This window comes from Stigmatopora argus, chromosome 3 (genome assembly GCF_051989625.1).
Source record: "Stigmatopora argus isolate UIUO_Sarg chromosome 3, RoL_Sarg_1.0, whole genome shotgun sequence".
Lineage (NCBI taxonomy): Eukaryota > Metazoa > Chordata > Actinopteri > Syngnathiformes > Syngnathidae > Stigmatopora > Stigmatopora argus.
In genome coordinates this window covers 20,434,919-20,454,728 of record NC_135389.1, presented here as the reverse complement: position 1 = coordinate 20,454,728, position 19,810 = coordinate 20,434,919, and the positions used below count along the sequence as shown (strand labels likewise).

At 39.2% G+C, this 19,810-nt stretch overlaps 1 protein-coding gene across 1 annotated transcript in view; it reads right to left on the bottom strand.

Moving 5' to 3' along the window:
• lingo1a (leucine rich repeat and Ig domain containing 1a) overlaps positions 1–10,851 on the bottom strand; it is a 139,734-nt gene extending 128,883 nt beyond the window's left edge. The window contains exons 1-3 of the mRNA XM_077595487.1: positions 10,748–10,851; positions 10,255–10,360; positions 2,671–2,873 (exon numbers count right to left, since the gene is read on the bottom strand). The gene's annotated coding sequence lies outside the window, so the exon portion shown is untranslated. The remainder of the gene's footprint in view (positions 1–2,670; positions 2,874–10,254; positions 10,361–10,747) is intronic.
• Positions 10,852–19,810: the final 8,959 nt, after the last annotated feature.

The window sequence follows — 19,810 nt, the reverse complement described above, 5'->3', positions numbered from 1 at the left end:
CAAAGGGGCCACTTTTATTTATGTAAAAGTCTCATGCCGCACACTGAGATGAAAATAGTCCTTCCTTACAATGTAAAACCAACTACAAATGTTATTGGACAATACAGGCCAGTAATAAATAGCGTTTGAAAAGTTTTTAAGGGGAAACTGTTTTGAGTGTAGGGTGATGAATGCATTTTTGGGGGGAAGATTTAGCATATTTGATGGAAAATATAGCATATTGGAAGGCAAAGTGGTTTATTTGTTGGTCAACAAATATTTAAAAAGCAAATTATAGGGTTTTGGGTGTGTTTTAATTTAATTTCTTTTACAAATGGGTACTGCAGGCCCCGCGGTTTTACAAAATTATTCTCTTTAGTGTGAATCTTTTTCTAACTAACGTCTGTGAAAAGTGCTATACAAAATAAAGATTACTTTCAACTTGATACGGTTGATAGGGTGATGTAATACTTGGTTGCAAAATAGGAATATTTAAAGGGCAAAATATGATGAATTGGGGAAAAACTTCCTCCCTCGATGGATTTCGGTCAGTTTTAATACCGCTTAACCATCTTTTTCTTAGCCAATATGAATTTAAACATGGGTATTGATTTTTATCAATAATGGGTCTGTGAAGCGGGACGGATAAACTTCACTTGAAGGCAAAATTAGGCTTATCTATAGGGCATCATTGGTTTTTAAAAGTATTTATGTATATTTTGGACATTTGGGTGACTAGATAAATCATTTCTGGGGTATGATATAGTATTTTGCAGGCAAAGTATAGCATGATGAGGTGGGATGAGGGCAAAATATGGAGTTTGAGGCTAAATAGTATTTTGGGAGAGAAAGAGTATTTTGAGGAGTGGCGCCAAGTAGAGATTTGTGGGCGGCGAAATATATCATTTTTACTCAGATGTCCCTCTGAGGTAAGCATGGGACTCTTACCTCCCATCGAGCAACGTCTCTAGTGGAGGACAGGCAGAAAACCGTAGAGACAGGACTACATCCCACACTTAATTCAGCCAAAACATGCACACGAGAAAGAGATTTTGAGACTAAGTATGAGTGAGTGAGGAAACGAAATGGGAGCGAAACCTAGACTAGAATATTGCCAAATCTTATTGTTATTTTTCCCATCCATGTATTAGTTTCCCAAAAGTTTGACTCTCACGGCATTCAACTTTGAATCCATGCTGTTTTAACGATTTTCGCCAAATTAAAAAAAAACTGACAATCGGCGATAATTGGAGATTTTGCTTACGTGTCTAGCATAAAAAGTAATAAGACTCCTCTCTTGTTGGAAACACTTTCAACTTTAAAATGTCACAGATTACAGCTCCAGACAGGTTTAAACTGTACTTCTCTTCTGTCAAATGCCAGCTAAATTCACAGATTGAAAACACACTACTCTGCTAGTCATTTACAACAAAAGGCAACCTTTCCGTAATGAATTGAGTCTTTAGATTCATTGTTTCAAACACGCATTCAACTAAAGTGCACTTCCACATTTTGTGCCTTTAAAAGGTTAATAATGACCCTTAATGATGCTCCCCGTTAGGGCAAGACGAAAGAGTAAATATTACAACCCGTTGGCTATTGTCAAGTGACTCGGCAGGAGTTTTCCAGAACAATAACGTGTACAAAATTGGGTCGTGTTAGGAGGCCATCCAGTCCTTCACCTGGATAATTCTTTTTCTATTCTCCCGAGTTTCACAGGAAATACCCGCGGCAAGGCAACAAAAGAGAATTGAAATGCATGCAGAGATGGTAAAATGGGAAATAAAAAGGTTCTAGGGTGAATATAAAATAGCAACAATAAAAATGATGGTATTAAAAAAAAAAATCTGTCCATCTCGATTCATTAATGTTCACAATGTGTCAATTGATACATATTGTAGATGTCCAAAAGCTAATTTAAGGCGGTTTTGTTTGTTATCTAACGTAAAGATCGAGATTACCGTATTTTCACGACTATAAGGCGCACCGCATTATAAGGCGCACCGCATTATAAGGCGCACCCTCGATGAATGACTTTTTTTTTTCCATATATAAATCACACTGGATTATAAGGCGCCCTGTCTATTTTGGAGAAAATTTAAGACTTTTAAGTGCGCCTTTTTGTCGTGAAAATACGGTAATTAGTGGACTGTATTGTGGCTAATGTGTGGGTGCTAGCATTCTGGCTGAGATGTAGCCGATCAATTATTTATTTATTTTGAAAGAATTTGGAATCTTTGGATTCAGAGGGCAAAATATGGCGTAAAAGCTTTTTTAAGGGTAACTGGGGGCAAAATATCACTCTTTAGGGTTTAAATAGCGTGTTGAAATACTATTTGGGTGTCGGTAAAATATATTATTCTGGAGTTAAAGTACACGTAAATGCCAAAACAAAGTACCGCGACCCCTGTTGTTTTAAAACAGGATGAAATGGTCTCTAATAAAAGTCTTCTTCCGAAATTGACTCGGCTTTTGTTCATTAAAAAGTTGTCTTTTTTTGTAGAAGTGAAGGTAAAAAAAATGAAACGTGTCACAAACAGAGGTCGGAAAAATCTTTCAACACCCTCAGGCTTTTAAGTCTATTGTGATTCGGATAGATTTTCTGTCTCTTTCCCGAGTGCAAAGCAGCATGGGATTGTAAGGGAAAAACAAAACAAAAAAAGGAAGCAGTATTCATCAAGTGAAATGTACCTTTGAGCTTTGTGAGGGGGGTGAATGGTCTCCGGCGTGCTGAAGAGCAGCAGTTAGTGACCCGAGTGGCATGTTTGGTGTCTGCCGAGTCGAGTCTGGCTTCAGAATTATTAAGAGTCCGCCGGCATCCTCTCGGAGGTCTTACTGACCCGACCTCGGGCGGCCCAACACACTTCTTTAGCCATAAAATGTGCCGTCAGCATCTGGGAATAATGCACAAGGGAATAAAGGGTGAACTATTGCTTAGGAACTGTTCAAATTTCAAATCTATTTCAAGGGTGCCTGCCATTGGTAGATCACATAACTGGAGGATTTGATCCAAGGATTGAAATAAAGTTCTAACCTAACCTATTCATTCTCAGTTGGTTCTCAGTCCTTACAAAGGAAAACAGGTGGTGCTGGAGCCTATCCCTGCCAACTTTAGGCAGTAGGTGAGGTACACCCTGGATATATAGAGGGTGAGCGTGAATTTTTAAAGTGCATATTGGCGGACATGAGCAAGGGACAGTGGAGATTTCATTTTTTCTGCAGTGCGGCTTATATGTGGATCATAGTTTTTTTTTTTTTTTTAATTTAAGAGAATGTTGGAATCCACAAGCTGGGTGAATGTTCTATTATGAGCATAAATTTTTAAAGTGTGTATTGGCGGACATGAGCAAGGGACAGCGGAGATTTCATTTTTTCTGCAGTGCGCCTTATATGCGGATCATATTTATTTATGTATTTTTTAAGAGAATGTTGAAATCCACAAGCTAGGTGAATATTCTATTATATGGCAAATTTCAGTCACACTTTTATTGATTCACCCACACACTCAAAAGTGCCGGTGCCCCTCGTTAAACTCATAGCGGTGCCATAAAAGTACCCTGCCCACACTGTGAAACATGGAAGGGGCTCGGCTATGTTCTAGTGCGGCTTTAATGCATCTGGCAAAAGGGTCTTGAATCCGTAGAGGGCACAATAAAAATGTAATGACTACCAATCTATTCTAGAGGAAAACCGGGACAGGAAGCTTGGTCATGGGTTGTGCAACACTCGTGACCAAAACATAGCGATTCAAACATTAAATCCTATTGAACATTTGCTGCAGTCTGAAATGTGCACCTGTCAAACTTGGCACAAATTGAGCAGTTAGTCTATGAAAAGTGGGCCAAAATAGTCACATTCAACGTTACAATGGTTTACAGTAAATAGCAGTGATTGCCTCTAAACGTTGTGCAAGTAAATATTGACTTGAATGCACCATTTTCTTGTCCAGCGTTGTTTGATTAGGTTTTTCTTTCTTCTTGTATATTCTGGGACCACTGTTTTTTTTAAATAATATTAGCAATTAGCAAATACATATATTCGAGAAAATGAGGTAGGTGGCATCAATGTGAACAGGTCTAATAATCCACGGCCCAAAAGTGACCTGCGTTATCCTCAAAAAGGCTGAAATTAAGATGGAGATTTAGCTTTGTGTGATTTTCCGTGTGTCTCCAAAACAGACATGCAAACGTCACTTGCGTAAACAATGTTTACTCTGCCGTCGGCTAAAACGGCAACGCGACGCCGAGCCATCTTTAACCTTAGACCTCGACCGTCTGAGTCAGCATCAGCACCGCCTCTGGATGTTGCAAAATGTCACACTGGGTAACATCTGTCGCTTTGCGATGCCTTCACTCGCATGTGGCAAAGTGAAGGACGGGGAACGTGTAAATGGATGAGAGCGTACAAGGGAATGACAATGTGAGATCATCAAAACAACAGAGGCCAGATGCCACATCATTCTAATGGGCCAAAATGACACACTTCACATAGAGACATGATAACGCCAACTGGATTGTCCAAAACTAAGAACGTTTCTTCCTGGTTTTATAACATCAATTGGGGTAAATTGTGTTTGACGAAGGGCAAATGTGACATGAATGGCTACTTACCGTATTTTCTCGCATATTAGCCGCCTGCGCATATAAGCCGCACCCTTAAAATTGCCTTTAAATCGTTGAATTTTACAATTTCTCTCATATAAGACACCCTCCTGATTCACGATTACAAATGTTTTATTTTCACGTGAGCAGTACAACCAGAAAATGTGTCCGTAGCGGTCTAGTTTGTTGTCCCTAGGTAAAATGGTGGCACCCTTAGCGAGCAATGGCAGGCACAAACGAGTAATTCTTTTCACGTTATATGCAAGATACAGTTGATTTTTTTCTTGAATTTCATTCATAGACGTCAAAATAAATTTTGTTTAGCGTTTTATCTGTTTATCTTTTCTCTACTTTGAAATAAATGACCATATGTACTGCGTTATGGCATTTCGTGCATGTCAAGTCTAACTTGTGCACATATAAGCCGTACCCTCGGTTCGATATCATTTTTTTAGCGACAAATACGGCGTATATGCGACAACACACTAACTCACTAGCTGCTGTTGACAGCGATAGACGTCCAATTCGTTAATTCGTGGATGATTTAGACATGTAGCACTGTCAATGCACTTGAGCAATGAAAGCCAGGCCTCCTAGTTTTAAAGAATTGGGTCTCAACAATTGTCGAAAGGCAATGAGTTAAATATAAGAGCGCCTATGCTTTAAATTACTGCAATCGACTGACAACCAGTTCAGGCTGTACTCGGCTTCCTGTTCGTGGTTAGCCGGGAGAGGCTCCATCACCCCCACGACCCTGTTGGGGATGAGCAGCTCAGACGATGAATGAATGAAGGCTATAAATAAACATTCAGGCTATACGAGTATACTATTGGTTTTTCCATCACCACATTTACCTGCTATGAAGATTTTAATGGGAATGATGAACTCAGGATTTGAAACCCTGCCCAGGAGAAAGACTTTAACCAGCGGTCACCTTGTCTGACCCAGGGTCGCCACGTACTTTGATTCAAAAGGAGGGGGATGCAGGGTCTAAATGAACAGCGTTCCGCACTAATTCAGCGGTCCTCTGCGTATGCTTGTTTTCCTTCCAGCCCCCGTAATTAATTGGCCTTGATGAGCATGGAGATGCTGGTAATTGGGCGATTAGGGATCCCTTAGACTTCATGTTTTAACATGAAGATGAAACACAGCATTTTAATGCATATCATTAAAATACCCCGACCGAGTGTGACCAGCACTCTCCCCCAAGAAAATATTTATATTCAGCCAGAGAATTCATTCATTTCCAGAGCTGCCAACCTGTGTCAATCCCATTTCAGGAATACCCTTGTCCCATTTCAGGAGTTTTATGGTTTCATCAGAAGTGAATGTGATTTGTGCAAATTCAATATTTAAATCAAACTGTTATTATCATGCTCGGATGATTCACAATGCACTTTTCGTTGCCGAATTCAACCGGTTTATAGTGCAGTTGAATCAAATGTGTAAGTAAGATGGCGAAAACCGTAAGCGATGGTGCAAATTTCAAGGCATTTATATTGGAAATTTGGAACTTTTCCGAAATGGTTGCTTCAAAAAATACGGAGGGGACATTTTTTTGGGATATCCAGAGTTTAGGGAGGTTGTCCGGAATCCTGGAATTTGTGTTCCTTGTCCAGAGTTGGCAGCTCTGCATTTCGCCTATTTTTTTTCCAATTGCCACTTCCATTTGTCCACCAAAATCCTTGGTAGTCAAGGTTACACGACAAGAAACCGTCAAAAAGTTACACTTCTTCAGCCATACCATTTCAATATAAAGCCAGACAAAGCACATCATATTTTGACAAGCTGTTTTTTGTCTTTTTCCAAGTCAGTTGTGTCCAGGTTATTGTTCCAACCAATGAGATTTCTGCGGCAAACAAGAAGCACCTGACTGCAACCCACGGATTGCACTTGTAGCACAGCAGATTGCCGAAAAGTGTCTTCTGTATGGGTTGCAACGAAAACCCGCACCCACCACGGTAGGGTTGGCCAAGTCCGGTCCTTGAGAGCCCCTATCCAGTCTGTTTTCCATGTCTCCCTGCACCAACAGACCTGAATCAAATCATCGGGATCGGTATGAAGCTTCTGGACAGCTTGCCGATGACTTAATCATTTGATTCAGGTGAACTAGAGGAAGGAGAAATGGAAAACAGACTGGATAGGGGGCTCTGGAGGACTGGACTTGGCCACCCCTGCAATACGGCGCTTTGCGGAATAGCTTGCCCATCTTCAAATATTTACAAACACAATGAGAAACTATCTAATTATAACGGCCCAACCCAGTTTGCCTGTGCAAAGTTCACCGGCAAAGGAGGACGACTGGGGGGGGAACGGGGCCAGGTGATGAAAAGCAGCTGAGGTGGCACAGCAATTAAAGAATCTCTCCGCGTGGACCAGCGTAGGACAGGCAGATGGTGCAAGTCGCAATGCGTCACGTGGTTATACGCGTATAGGTTCCGACCCACCGACAGCGGGTCCCCGTTGAGATTTAGCGCGGCGAAATGAGCGATTAATCAGCGCGAGGTGGACTTTGCGCGTAAGCAATTCACTTCCCAGCGAGCGCTGCAAAAACCTGCTGACAAGGCAAATGTGCGGCCATGACATCATTTATCTTCCTGCTCATTTGAGTCCATGTCGAGAAAGGTCTTAATACACTCTTTGCAGAAGACAGCGCCTCTATAGGCTTGACCCTATATCAATTCAGTAAGGAAATAAAATACCCATCCATCCCTTTTCAATATAGTTTATGCTCAGTGGAAGCTGGATTCAATCCCGGTCCGGTTTTGCTCAATGTCAACATGCATTAGCTTTGCACGAGCTTTGAGTTATGTTATGTTAAAGCATGGGTGTCCAACTCAAGGCCCGGGGGCTTCATCCGGTCCACTGGATTATTTTGTGTGGCCGGAGAAAATGAATGTTTGGACTTCATCTGTTATCTGAGGGTGTTGGAGCTTATCCCAGAATTGGTTGCCAGGCAATTATTGGAATCTATAGGGGTCTTACTAAAGAAAACTTTTAATCATACTCAATCTAAAATTAAAATGAGTACCTTGACAACAGAAATTTAATTTGTACTTTTTCTTTAATCTTTAACCAGAATTTTTTTTAAGTTAACAAAAAGCAAAGACAAATTTGATAAATAAATAAAGGGACAGTGAGCAACGTTGTCACGTTTCAGCCAGCAAAATTAAAACCTGGTTAATAAATGAAAAAAATAAAAAGAAATGTTTTTCCAGATGTGTAATAGTGGAGAATAACATCAATTAAAATCAGTATTGCCATAAAGTAGTCGCCCAACATGGGAGCAGACATTTTATCAATGCCTGTACTGTTTTACCCAATCATGTGCGAGTATCCCAGATTGCCCAGCATCCCTTAACATCATTAATACTCATTATGACATGCACCTGTGCTCAATTTTCAGTGTGTATGAGCGAGTGTCTGAAGGTCATTTTTACTAGGCGCTGTCTGTCCCTTTAACAACTGGAACATAAATAATTAAACCATAGATCCACATAAATAACTAAAAACATTTGATTAAAATCTTTGGATGTGTTAGGTACACCGGTCCAATGAGGTGTAACCAACATTGGATTACAGAATTTTCTCGCATATAGGACATATTTGTCGCTCAAAAAAATGATGACTGAATCAAAGGTACGGCTTATATGCGTACAAATTAGACGTAACATGCACGAAATTGCAAGGTGTCAAGGACAAAATAGAGAAAGAATAAACAGATAAAAAGCTTCACATTTATTTTGACGTCTATGAATAAAATTCAAGAAAAAAAACGTATCTTGCATAAAACGTGAAAAACCACCCTTTCGGAATGTGCAGTCCAGCAGACGATCCTTTCAGTTAATAAAGAATCTCAGAAATACCATGTGCGATGATTTTTCTAATATATTCTAAGATATTCTATTTAAAATAACACATTCGTACCCCCTATTAAAACCATGATTATGAAGGTGAAAATTGTGAATCAGGGGGTCTTATTAAAGAGAAATTGTAAAATTCAACGATTTTAAGGCAATTTTAAGGATATGGCTTATACGCGGAAGCGACTAATATGCGAGAAAATACAGTACGTAGTAGAAAACCTTTCATCCACGACATTACTCCAAAGTAAAATCAATGACATGTTTTGTTATGATACTTTAAAAAAACTCCTGAATCCCCACCAAAACCTTAAACATCTTCCATCATGACACATTATATCAATTTATGTCTTTCACTTGAATGGCGCTGTGCAACATAAAAAGCAAAGGAGGGCTGTAAAGGTTTAATTGTCAATTTGATGGAGGCCATTAGCAAAGCAGGGTCACGCAACATATAAAATATTGATGTCGAATGAATTATTGCCAGCACTGGTTAAGAAATACACGTGAGAAACACATTCGAAATTTCGTTCCAAAAGATAAAACCCATACGTCAAAATGCCATGTTTTTTTATTGTAAAATGCTGTCGACATGTTGAATGTTACTTTGTTATTTTTGCTTGGAAGGCAAAACAAATAACATAAAAACATCGCCCAGTCTCTCGTATCGAAAATGTCACTGGATGTCCCTTGCAAAAAATAAACATCAGCTAGAAGTGCAGCGTCCTTTCATATTTACGCTCGACTCCTACCGACCGGCCCGATGTAGCTAAAATGTCAAAAATGTGTATTTGTGAAGTAACCCCGGGGGCACATAACTGAGTGCAGAAAAGTCCAATTGCTTCGCTCGATGGACGCCATCATAATTAAACGCCTTGAAAGGAATTGCCCTGTTGGCTACCGACAGTGAGTGATGTATAGTACTCAGACTCATTCTCGATTCCATCAAAACAAAAGAGGACTTTTTGTGGGGGTCTGCAACAGGAAGCCATAAGACTTCAAAACAAAGTCGCGTCGATTTTGAGCTGCTTTAAGTGCTTCGTGTGCCAATTGATCGGAAGGTCATTAGCTTCACTTTGAAGATTTTTTCTTTTTTCTTGAAATATATAACTTTCCACTTCATCCCATCATTGGAAGATAGTTTTCCCCATACACTTATTTTAAAGATTACTGTATTTGCCGCTCAAAAAATGCTAACTGAATCGAGCGTACGGCTTATATGCGCACAAATTAGACTTGACGAAACGCCATAACGCATAACGGTCATTTATTTCAAAATAGAGAATAAATAAACAGATAAAACGCTTAACAAAATTTATTTTGATGACTAGGAATGAAATTCAAGAAGAAGAAAAAATCAGATCTTGCATAAAACGTGAAAAAACTAACTCACTTGTGCCTGCCATTGCGAACTCAGGCGCCGCCATCTTACCTAGGGATGACAAACTAGACCGCTACGGACACACTTCCTGGTTGTACTGCTCACATGACTTCCTTTTGGAATTTGTCTATGTGAAGGCAACACCCTTACAGAATTTGCAATCCAGCAGACGATCCTATCGATTCATAAAGAATCTCCACGTAATACCACGTACGATGATTTTTCTTAAGATTTTCCCTTCAAAGTAACACATTTGTACTCCCTATTAAAACCATGAATACGGAGGTGAAAATCGTGAATATGGGGGCGTCTTATATAAGGGAAATTGTCAAATTCAACGATTTTAAGGCCATTTTAAGGGTACGGCTTATACGCGGAGGCGGCTTATATGCAAGAAAATACGTTACATATTGGTTTTGTGTCCACTTACTTTTGCAGAGACTTTGCGAAGTCTTGGGGAGACTTTTGTCATCCATTTCAACAAAAAGAAACTATGAAACTTCACTCATGTTTGCAGTCAGAAGATAGAGAGAGTCCTGAAAGGAAAAAGGACACGGATGAAGGTCAGCGTGTGGCCTTCCTAATAGGTAAAGTACTCCCAACGGTGTCGCTGGGTAAGTGCCCTGTTCTACAACAATGATTTCTTACAATGAAGCAATTTGGAATTACAGTGATAGCCAAGAAAAGCTTGCAGGTAGCAATTGTGACCCAAAAAATGTGTCGTGAAGATTACAACACAAGTCCTCCATGTTTGGTAGAATACCGTCACACATGTAAAAAAAAAAAAAACACAAAAGACCGAACCAATGCCCGTTTTGTAACCTAGCATAATTTACTTTTCGGAACATTGACTCCATTACCCCAAATATGTCAAAACCTTGCCTACCAATAGAAGAGTGACTTTCTGAATATTTGTTACTTACTCGTGAGTTAGCCTGTTTCAAACATCCATGACATCTGAGGTCGCTGAATGTAAATGTTCTTCTTTATTCGTTGATTTGCCAACAACAATTTTTGCTTGTGTTCAAGTTCTGTATTTGTGAAGAAGGTAGAACAGCTGGTGGTTCGGCAAACCTCAGAAAAGTCACAAACGTCTTCCCCTGTGTGGGAAAAAAATAACTCGATAAATAATAAAATTTAACGTTGCCCTGGAGCAGGTGCGGTAAAAATGAGGTGCACTTTCGGGTCAAGTCTCAAATAGAGAACAGCAACTTTCAACAAAAGCTCTGGAAACAACAAATCAAGTTTATCAATTCTTCAACATGGATGACAAATGGTACTTAACATCTTGTCATGTTATATTCTGTTTTTTTTGTGTGTTGAGTGTAAACTTTACAACCCAAAATATTTTTTGGGGTGTGGGGAACTCAGAACACAATTAAAAAGCTGAGGCTGAAGAATAGGAAAGCATGAATAATATATATTTTTTAAAGTTATTAGCTGTTATTATTTTATAGTCAACAGTGCAATAACACATTGTTCTAAAATCGACCTGAAAACAAATCCAAACGCAATCTTGGAAACATAGCAAGTATTTTCAAAGCAACATTTCTGTCATAGCTCACTCTAGAAAATGTAGTAATTTTTTACCTGACTTCCTGCCGTTATTCAAAATTTAACCGTCCACAAATATTAAATTAAATCCAAGTTCAGGATTTCCAATGGCTTTGAGCCATCTTCTGTCTGTGCAACGGGTCTTAAAGGACATTTGAGGACCATGACCATTAGGCATAATGAATGAATTGTAAAAGTAATATGTCAAGAAAAGTGTCAGTCCTCAAACCCACTTCCTCCCCACAAATGAATATCCCGAAATTGCAAAAATCTAATTGTGGCAATAAATCTGAAGAACAGAACCAAATTTACAGATGCAAAAGCAATCTAAGTGCCTGTCTGGAGACCCAAGTGAAGACTGATCTGGTTTATAGCCTGTGTTTTGGTGAGAACGAGGGACATCGCAGAGGAGAATTCCCGGGCTTGATGAATGAGCCTTGGTGGCGTGGCCACCCTAAACGCTTTCCTCTCTCAGCTGTGATGACAGATTGATTAATATTTGCATGGCATCCAGCCAAGTCATCCCCACGAGCCCAACTTCACGTGGAAGCCACCAGTCCAAGAGTGGAAATTTGGAAAAACTACAAGCAAACAACCAAATACTATGAATCAACCTTCCCTCGACGCTGCGCAATTGCGCACTGGTCGCACACGTCATTGGATGCGATGCAATTACACTATGCAGCCAATCACGGCATTGCCAGTATTTGCGCATGAGGCTAAAGCTAACTTTGCTGATACGTCGACTCGCTAAGCCAGAGTTAAAAAAAAAAAAGAACTGTGCAGTTGGAATGGCTGTCGGAGAATTTGAAAATAGAATAACAAGCGGTGAAACTGGGGGACATCTTTAGTTTTTCGAGTGAGAAAAGTCTGTTCTGCAAAGCATGCAGCGAACTTAAAGTTGTGAGCGAGTTTTCCGATGGGAAAACAGGGACTAAAATGAAGTTAAACTACCTCACATTCAGCAGAAAAGTCGTTTGAATGAAAATATTAAGTGAGAAGACAGACGTGAAAAATAAGGAAAAATTGAAGTCATATTTGTGCAAATTCTAGTGTTTTCCGATGGAAAAACGTGGACTAGCAGAAAAGTCGTTTGAATGAAAGAAAATAAGAAGTGAGAAGACAGAAGTGAAAAATAAGGTAAAATTAAAGTCATACTTGCGCAAATTCTAGTGTTTTCCGATGCAAAAACATGGACAAAAATGAAGCTAGACTACCTCAAATTGAGGAGAAAAGTTCGTTTGAATGAAAATAAGATGTAAGAAGACAGACGTTAAAAATAAGGTAAAATTAAAGTCATAGTTGCGCAAATTCTAGTGTTTTCCAATGGAAAAACATGGACTAAAATGAAGTTAGACTTCCTCACATTCAGCAGAAAACTCGTTTGAATGAAAATATTAAGTGAGAAGACAGACGTGAAAAATAAGGTAAAATTAAAGTCATATTTCCGCAAATTCTAGTGACAAAGACATTTTATGTATGGATACTAATAATTACATTTTATGATGATTAGATCGTTTATGGGTAGTAGAAATGCAACAACTGATGGCTTGGTGTGATACGGACATAGTGAGCACTTCTGATGTTGCTCACAGGGGTCCTCAGTGTCCTCAAGGATGTTGTCCTGTAATAAAAAATTAGAGGGAACATTATATACCGTATTTTCACGACTATAAGGTGCACTTAAAAGTGTTAAATTTTCTCCAAAATAGACAGGGCGCCTTATAATCCAGTGTGCTTTATATATGGGGAAAAAATAAAATGTGTCATTCATTGAGGGTGCGCCTTATAATGTGGTGCGCCTTATAGTCGTGAAAATACGGTATATACCAGCCCAGCAATCTTCTGCCAAGATTCGGATTCCAGAATATTAAGAAAGCCGTATATTCGCTCAAAGCCTTCCAGTGTCTCCTTGAAAAATCACTCAATTTGAAGCGCAGTTATGGAGAGGAAAAAAAAAATGCTGGCCGTGTATGGCTTGGCTTCTGCATTAAGAACAAGTCGCACTGATGAACTGCTCGCTACATTTACGAGAACAAAAGGCCTAAATGAGCAGTTCGATTGGAGACACCGGATGATAGCGCCAATAAAAGGTCCTATTGTCGAGTTTAACTTCTTTGCTTTTTGCTCACGCTGCATGTCTGAGCTTTAGCACTTGAATCAAAATGTCTTTCTGCTGCTATAGGTATAGTTGTTCTCCATGCAGGCACACTCTAAAACGCTGCTTATAAACGTGTGGCAGTCGTGCACAGGTGGAGAAAATACCATTGGAATCTTTTAAATCAGTGCTTCTCAAATAGTGCCAACGATGCCAGGGGGGCGTAAAGCCACATCTGGGAGCTTGGGATTTAAGAATAATACATTTTGCCGCAACACGAACTCAGTAAATAATAGAGAAGACCTGCTTTAAATCCAACTGTAATTCATTCATGGTAACTTTATATAAAAATGCATGTTTTTACCAAAATGTAGGTTCCATTCTAGAGTTTACTGGCTGAAAGAGTTGAAATTTTACTGAACGGTTCTATGAAACAACAGTAAGTCAAAAGTAATAAAAAAAACACAGTAGTAGCAAAAACAAGGTGAAGACATACCTTGCATCATTTTTCAAATTTTCTTAGGCAATGGCAGACATAACAAACACAAATTACAATGCCAGGGCAGATAACTGTATCTTGGCAGATTATTAAAAATGTATAATGATAATAAAGATATTTTTAAAAAACATATCAAAATGCTTCATACCTGTCCCGCAAGACACAGACAATTTCACTACACTCAGTTGCTGGTTTGTTGCGTACAATCTCATATTATAAGATTATCATTATAAGAAATAGAAAAACTACATATAACGTAAAAACTTTAATTCAACGACATGCCGTTCTGTTTTTCAAACTTTCCCCCGTAGTGCCGTTCAATTAGAGCACACATGTCAAAGTGGCGGCCCGGGGGCCAAATCTGGCCCGCCACATCATTTTGTGGTGGCCCAGGAAAGTAAATCATGAGTGCCGACTTTCTGTTTTAGGATCAAATTAAAATGAAGAGTATAGATCTATGTTAAATTTCCTGATTTTCCCCCTTTTAAATCAATAATTGTAATTTTTTATCAATTTTTTCTGTGTTTTTAGTACAAAAATCATTTTGTAAAATCTAAAAATATATTTTAAAAAAGCTAAAATAAACATTGTTTTAGATCTATAAAAAAACTGAATATTGAGGGATTTTAATCCAGTTTATAAAAAATAAATCTAAATATTATATCTAAAATGGTCCGGCCCACATGAAATAGAGTTGACGTTAACGCAGCCCGCGAACCAACCCGAGTCTGACAACCTTAAATTAGTGGTGCTGTTCAAATAGAGGGTGCCGTTCAATTAGAGGGTGCAGTTCTATTTTTCAATTCTTCCGCCAAAGTGCCGTTCTATTAGAGGTGCCGCTTAAATAGAGGTTTTACGGTATTTGAGGCTTTTCTTGGGTGACGGATTTATCAATTTGAACAAAATGTTAATATAGGAAGAAATTAATGTTTTGACTTACAAGTGTGGTCATTGAACAAATTAAACTCAAGGCATCACTGGTGGTTGGTTGGAATGTTGTAAGTTTGTTGCCGTTTTCTGCTAAAATACACACACACACACACACCCAAACATACATTATTGAGACATGAAAAGACAACCTGAAATACATTTAGACGCAACCTAGGTGTTTCAAACATAAATTCCAGCAGAGGTATTGGGAGTTTACCACATTTATTCCGTCCTAGAAGGGAGAGTATTTCTTTCACTCCAAGAAAATAAGGATTGCAGAATTCCCATCAGGTGGCCGATTCTTTCGCCCCCAAAATGGATTATCTGTCAAGAGCTGGTTTGTTGGCCCGCTGGATGCAGCAGAGGAGATAGCGTTTGTCTTTGTCTCGCAGGAACACCTTGCAAGCGAGCACTTCTTCGCGCAAAGCCGGGACAGAAACGCCATTTTGGAGGCCGTCATTAGCATGCATCTTGCCGCAGAATTCCCACGGTCGCTTAAGTTCGGATATGGCGTGACAGATGAATCGGAAAGCTGCTTAGGGAGGACGGGGAGCCGGATCTCAAAGCTGCTCGGCACCCATTTTTGGACCGGCGGAGGAGGAGATTCCAGTGCTACGGCTATGTTCGCGTCTGGCATTCGTCGAACCGCTTTGGTGCAGCGGGAAATACGAGCCAGGTGGTCGTCGCTTGGCAGCAGAAGTGCTGCCTCGCGCTCTCTCGCCAAGCTACTCCAATCTAAACCTCTTCGGACCACGCAAACAAAAGGTCTTAATGACACAAAATATCATTTATTAGCTTGCCAGGGAGAACGCTACCGAGTTATTAATATGCATCTTAACACAGAGAATCATGAGTACCCAATTATGTCTCTATTCACGACCAGTGAGGTTTAAAAACGCAATTATTCACCATTATTAAAAAGAAAAACTATCACGCTCCACACAGATTCATTAATATTAAAATTGTACCCAAAAAAAATCTTAAGAATCTTAAGAACCGATGGCATAACGGGGGGACAGGAGCTGATAAAGGGTGTAAGACTCAATGGAAGACAAGTATGAAGACAAGAATTTGTGTTTATCATGTGATGTGTTGTAAGATGAAATTAGAAGTGGGTCCGGGAAAAAAGTCCCAAAGAAGATGAGATTTTACCGTACAAATTCGAACCGGAGCCTGAAGCAGCATACAGGGTTTTTTTCTGGTTCACTTGTGGCGATGCCTTGTTGGGTTCTCATGTCATTGCGAACTACGGCAGCTAGTCCGCATGCGAGCATCTAACACCAGTATGCCTTACCCCAAAAAACCCAACCCCAATTCTTTGGGATCTTTTGTCACTTGGCATTCAGTAAAAATGTTTTGATCAAAACAAGAGAATACTTAGCGACCGCCTGACTTCCTTCTATGTGCTCAATTCACTTAGTTTCACGCTTAGTCGGTCGGGCGGGTACGACTTACAAGCGGAGGTGGCTGATATGCGGGAAAATACCTGAGTCTGGTTTAAGATTTTTTTTTTCATCTTTAAAAAAATTTCCAACGAAAAAAATGCCTAAAAAATTAGGCTGAATGAACGACCTTAATTTATTCAAAAACTGGGGTATAATATGTGTACCGATCAATAAGGTTATGCAGGAACACTAAATGCCACTTTACCCAGAAAACCAATGGCACCTAAAAAAAAAAACAGTATTTTAACCAAATCTCATCTGATCACAAATTCTGCTTATTGTTGCCTCAATATTTATGAGACAAACTGTTGCTTCCGCACAAATGTGTGGTCCGGGAGACCCATCCAATGAAATGCTATGAGCAAACAAGCAGAGAAGAGAAATAATGGCAAGAAAAGACCGTCATTCGGCCTTCATTTTTGACGCACAATTTCCTTGCATTAGCGCCAAAAAGCTAGAGCTACTTGTTCCAAAGCTGCCAAGATTTATCTCATGTGAGCCTGTAACACTTACTTTGCTGGCCCGCTAAGACAAAAGCATTTTAATAATTTAATAAGGCTGGCAGGAGCTACACAATCTTGTATCTAGGACTGAATATTTGGCTTAAAAAGGCATCTTTCTAACTCGTGCTTTATAAGAGAAGCCAATATTTCAAGTTAGCTTTTACGCTTTATATGAATCTGATGAATGTGCTGCAGGTTTCTATGTTTTTAACTGTAATGGTAATTAACTAATTGGATGTCCAATGCATTTGAACTGGGCGGGGTGGAAGTGAATGATGCTTTAAAACCATTGACGGTGATAGATGTAAAATCTATTTGTAATAAATTAGATATGAATGACTGTCAATGTATTAAGTTGAACGTAGCAGTGTGCGACATTTAGTTGTATTTTGTTTTACGATCTTTTTAGATTTTTTCAGGTTTGTTTATGACATTTAAAAAAAAATCTAATGTATTAAAGTTGTTTCAAGAAGCAAAGATTCAATCATCAAGAATAAAATTGACTAAGTTTAATTCTTTGGACTAAAAAATGAGAAAATGTTGAATTGTACTGTCTCGTTCTTTATGTATTTTTTTTCATACAATTTGAGCATTGAGAAATAAAGCTGTTCTTTGACGTTAAATGACAAAGTTGATAGTAATGGTCCGAGTTTACCAACATGGGTGTAAATTATCATACATATCCTGACACTTAAAAGCACCATCAGTCACTTGGCCAGGCGACTTTCTCAAAAGCTATAATTAACATTTCTTACACTATAAAAGCAGCGTCACTCACTGGCCTGGCTTCAAGTCAAGTGGTCAAGCGTGTGTCATGTGGTACAACACGACAAAAGCCATGAACGTCAGTCAGTCCACGCCGGCGTGCGCTCCAATACTAATGCTAGGAATGGTTTTCTCCTCTTGAGGCCGCAATCAGTCAAGCTCGTGTCAGTGTACACAATGAGCAATCCCTAGAGGACAAGCGCTTGATTTTCTCCACAGGCTTGCTTTGTAATCAGAAGGCATCAAGGATCACTTCAGCACAGCATACCGAAAATCTTTCAGTGGGCCAATTAGGCGGAGCCTTTTGAGGGTGCGGCGTAAATAAAAATAAATCCAATTCAATCTAGAGCACGTGTCAAAGTGGCGGCCCGAGGGCCAAATCTGGCCCGCTGCATCATTTTGTGTGGCCCGGGGAAGTAAATCATGAGTGCCGACTTTCTGTTTTAGGATCAAATTAAAATGAAGAGTATAGATCAGTGGTCTCAAACTGGTCCTTAAAGGGCCGCAGTGGGTGCAGGTTTTCATTCCAACTCAACAAGAGGATACCTTTTGCAAGTGTAATCAGTTAATCAGTTGATTGCAGCCAGGTGCTACTTATTTTAGAAGACACCTGATTGGTTAAAATGTCGGCACTGGATCGGTTGGAACAAAAACCAGGACCCACTGCGGCCATCGGCGGAATCGGTTGGAGACAACTGGTATAGATGTATATGAAATTTCCTGATTTTCCCCTTTTTAAATCAATAATTGTAATTTTTAATCAATTTTTTTGAGTTCTAAAATCATTTTGTAAAATCTATAAATATATTTTTTAAAAGCTAAAATAAACATTGTTTTAGATCTATAAAAAACTGAATATTCAGGTATTTTAATCCAGTTCTTTTAATCCATTTATAAAAAAAAAAATCTAAATATTATATCTAAAATGGACCAGCCTACGTGAAATCAAGTTGACGTTAAAGCGGCCCGCGAACCAACCCGAGTCTGACACCCTTGGTCTAGAGCAGGGATGTCAAACTCAGTCGGGTTCGCGGGCGACATTCATAGCAACGAGATCTCATGAGGGCCGAACCATTACCGAATTTTCTCGCATATTAGCCGCCTCCGCGTATAAGCCGTACCCTTAAAACTGCATTAAAATCATTGAATTTGACAATTTCCCTCGTATAAGTCTAATTTGTGCGCATATAAGCCATAACCTTGATTCAGTCATCTTTTTTAGCAATAATTACGACAAGAAAATACGGTAGTTAACTCTTCAAATTTGTTAAGGTCAGGTCCAGTAAATTTTGGATAATTTCCTATCGATTTTGAGGGATTTTCCGGGATGCTTATTTGTTTCTCAGGGGTGAGACCATGAAAAATAAGCTTATCATCAAGTTTAAAATTGACGAAAATGTATCTGCATGTTATTTTGCTTCGGCAATTGAAGTGTTAAGTTGGATTTTATCTTGGAGAATGGACCTGCACTGTATTTCTTTTTTAATATAATACAGGATAAAATTTGACTTTTAAGCCTTATTCTGAGGGAAAAACTGCAGTTCAGCTTGACTGTTCAGAAAAGATCTAAGTGATATTGTTTTAGAGAAAAAGTACGGTTTGACATTTTAAAAGGGTTAGAAAAGATTTAGCTGTAAAAATTCATTTAAACAAAGCGGAAACTTTTGAACATATTCACCATTTGCTGGACAACAAAAGTTATATTTTCATTAACCTGACTGAAATTTTGTAAGACTCAAATTCTTGATAAATTTTTGGAATTCACCTCCTGCGGACAATGTCGTTTGATTGAATATCAATCTCGAGTTGAACACATCCACAATCATTGTTTTGATTGTACACTTTTGTAATCATTTGGAGATGTTTGCCCAAGATAAAAATAAAAGGTCATCAGTCCACTTCAGATGGACACGGAAGGTTTAACGCAACGTAAATCATCTTGCTATCACGCTACGGAAACATATTAAGCGTTTATGTGCTTCCTCAACGGTAGGTGTGACTCTTTCCACCTAAGCTGTGAAGGTGCTGTCAGCAAATTGTTGTTTACTGGGAAAGCATTGAATGCTGGCGTCATGCTGTGGACCGCATGACGCCGTACGCGCTGCGAGAGAATCACAAGTTCCTGAGTCGAGTTCTTCGTCGCTCCGGGATTTAGCCGGCGGACAGAGTTCCACCTGCAATGTCAGGTTGAT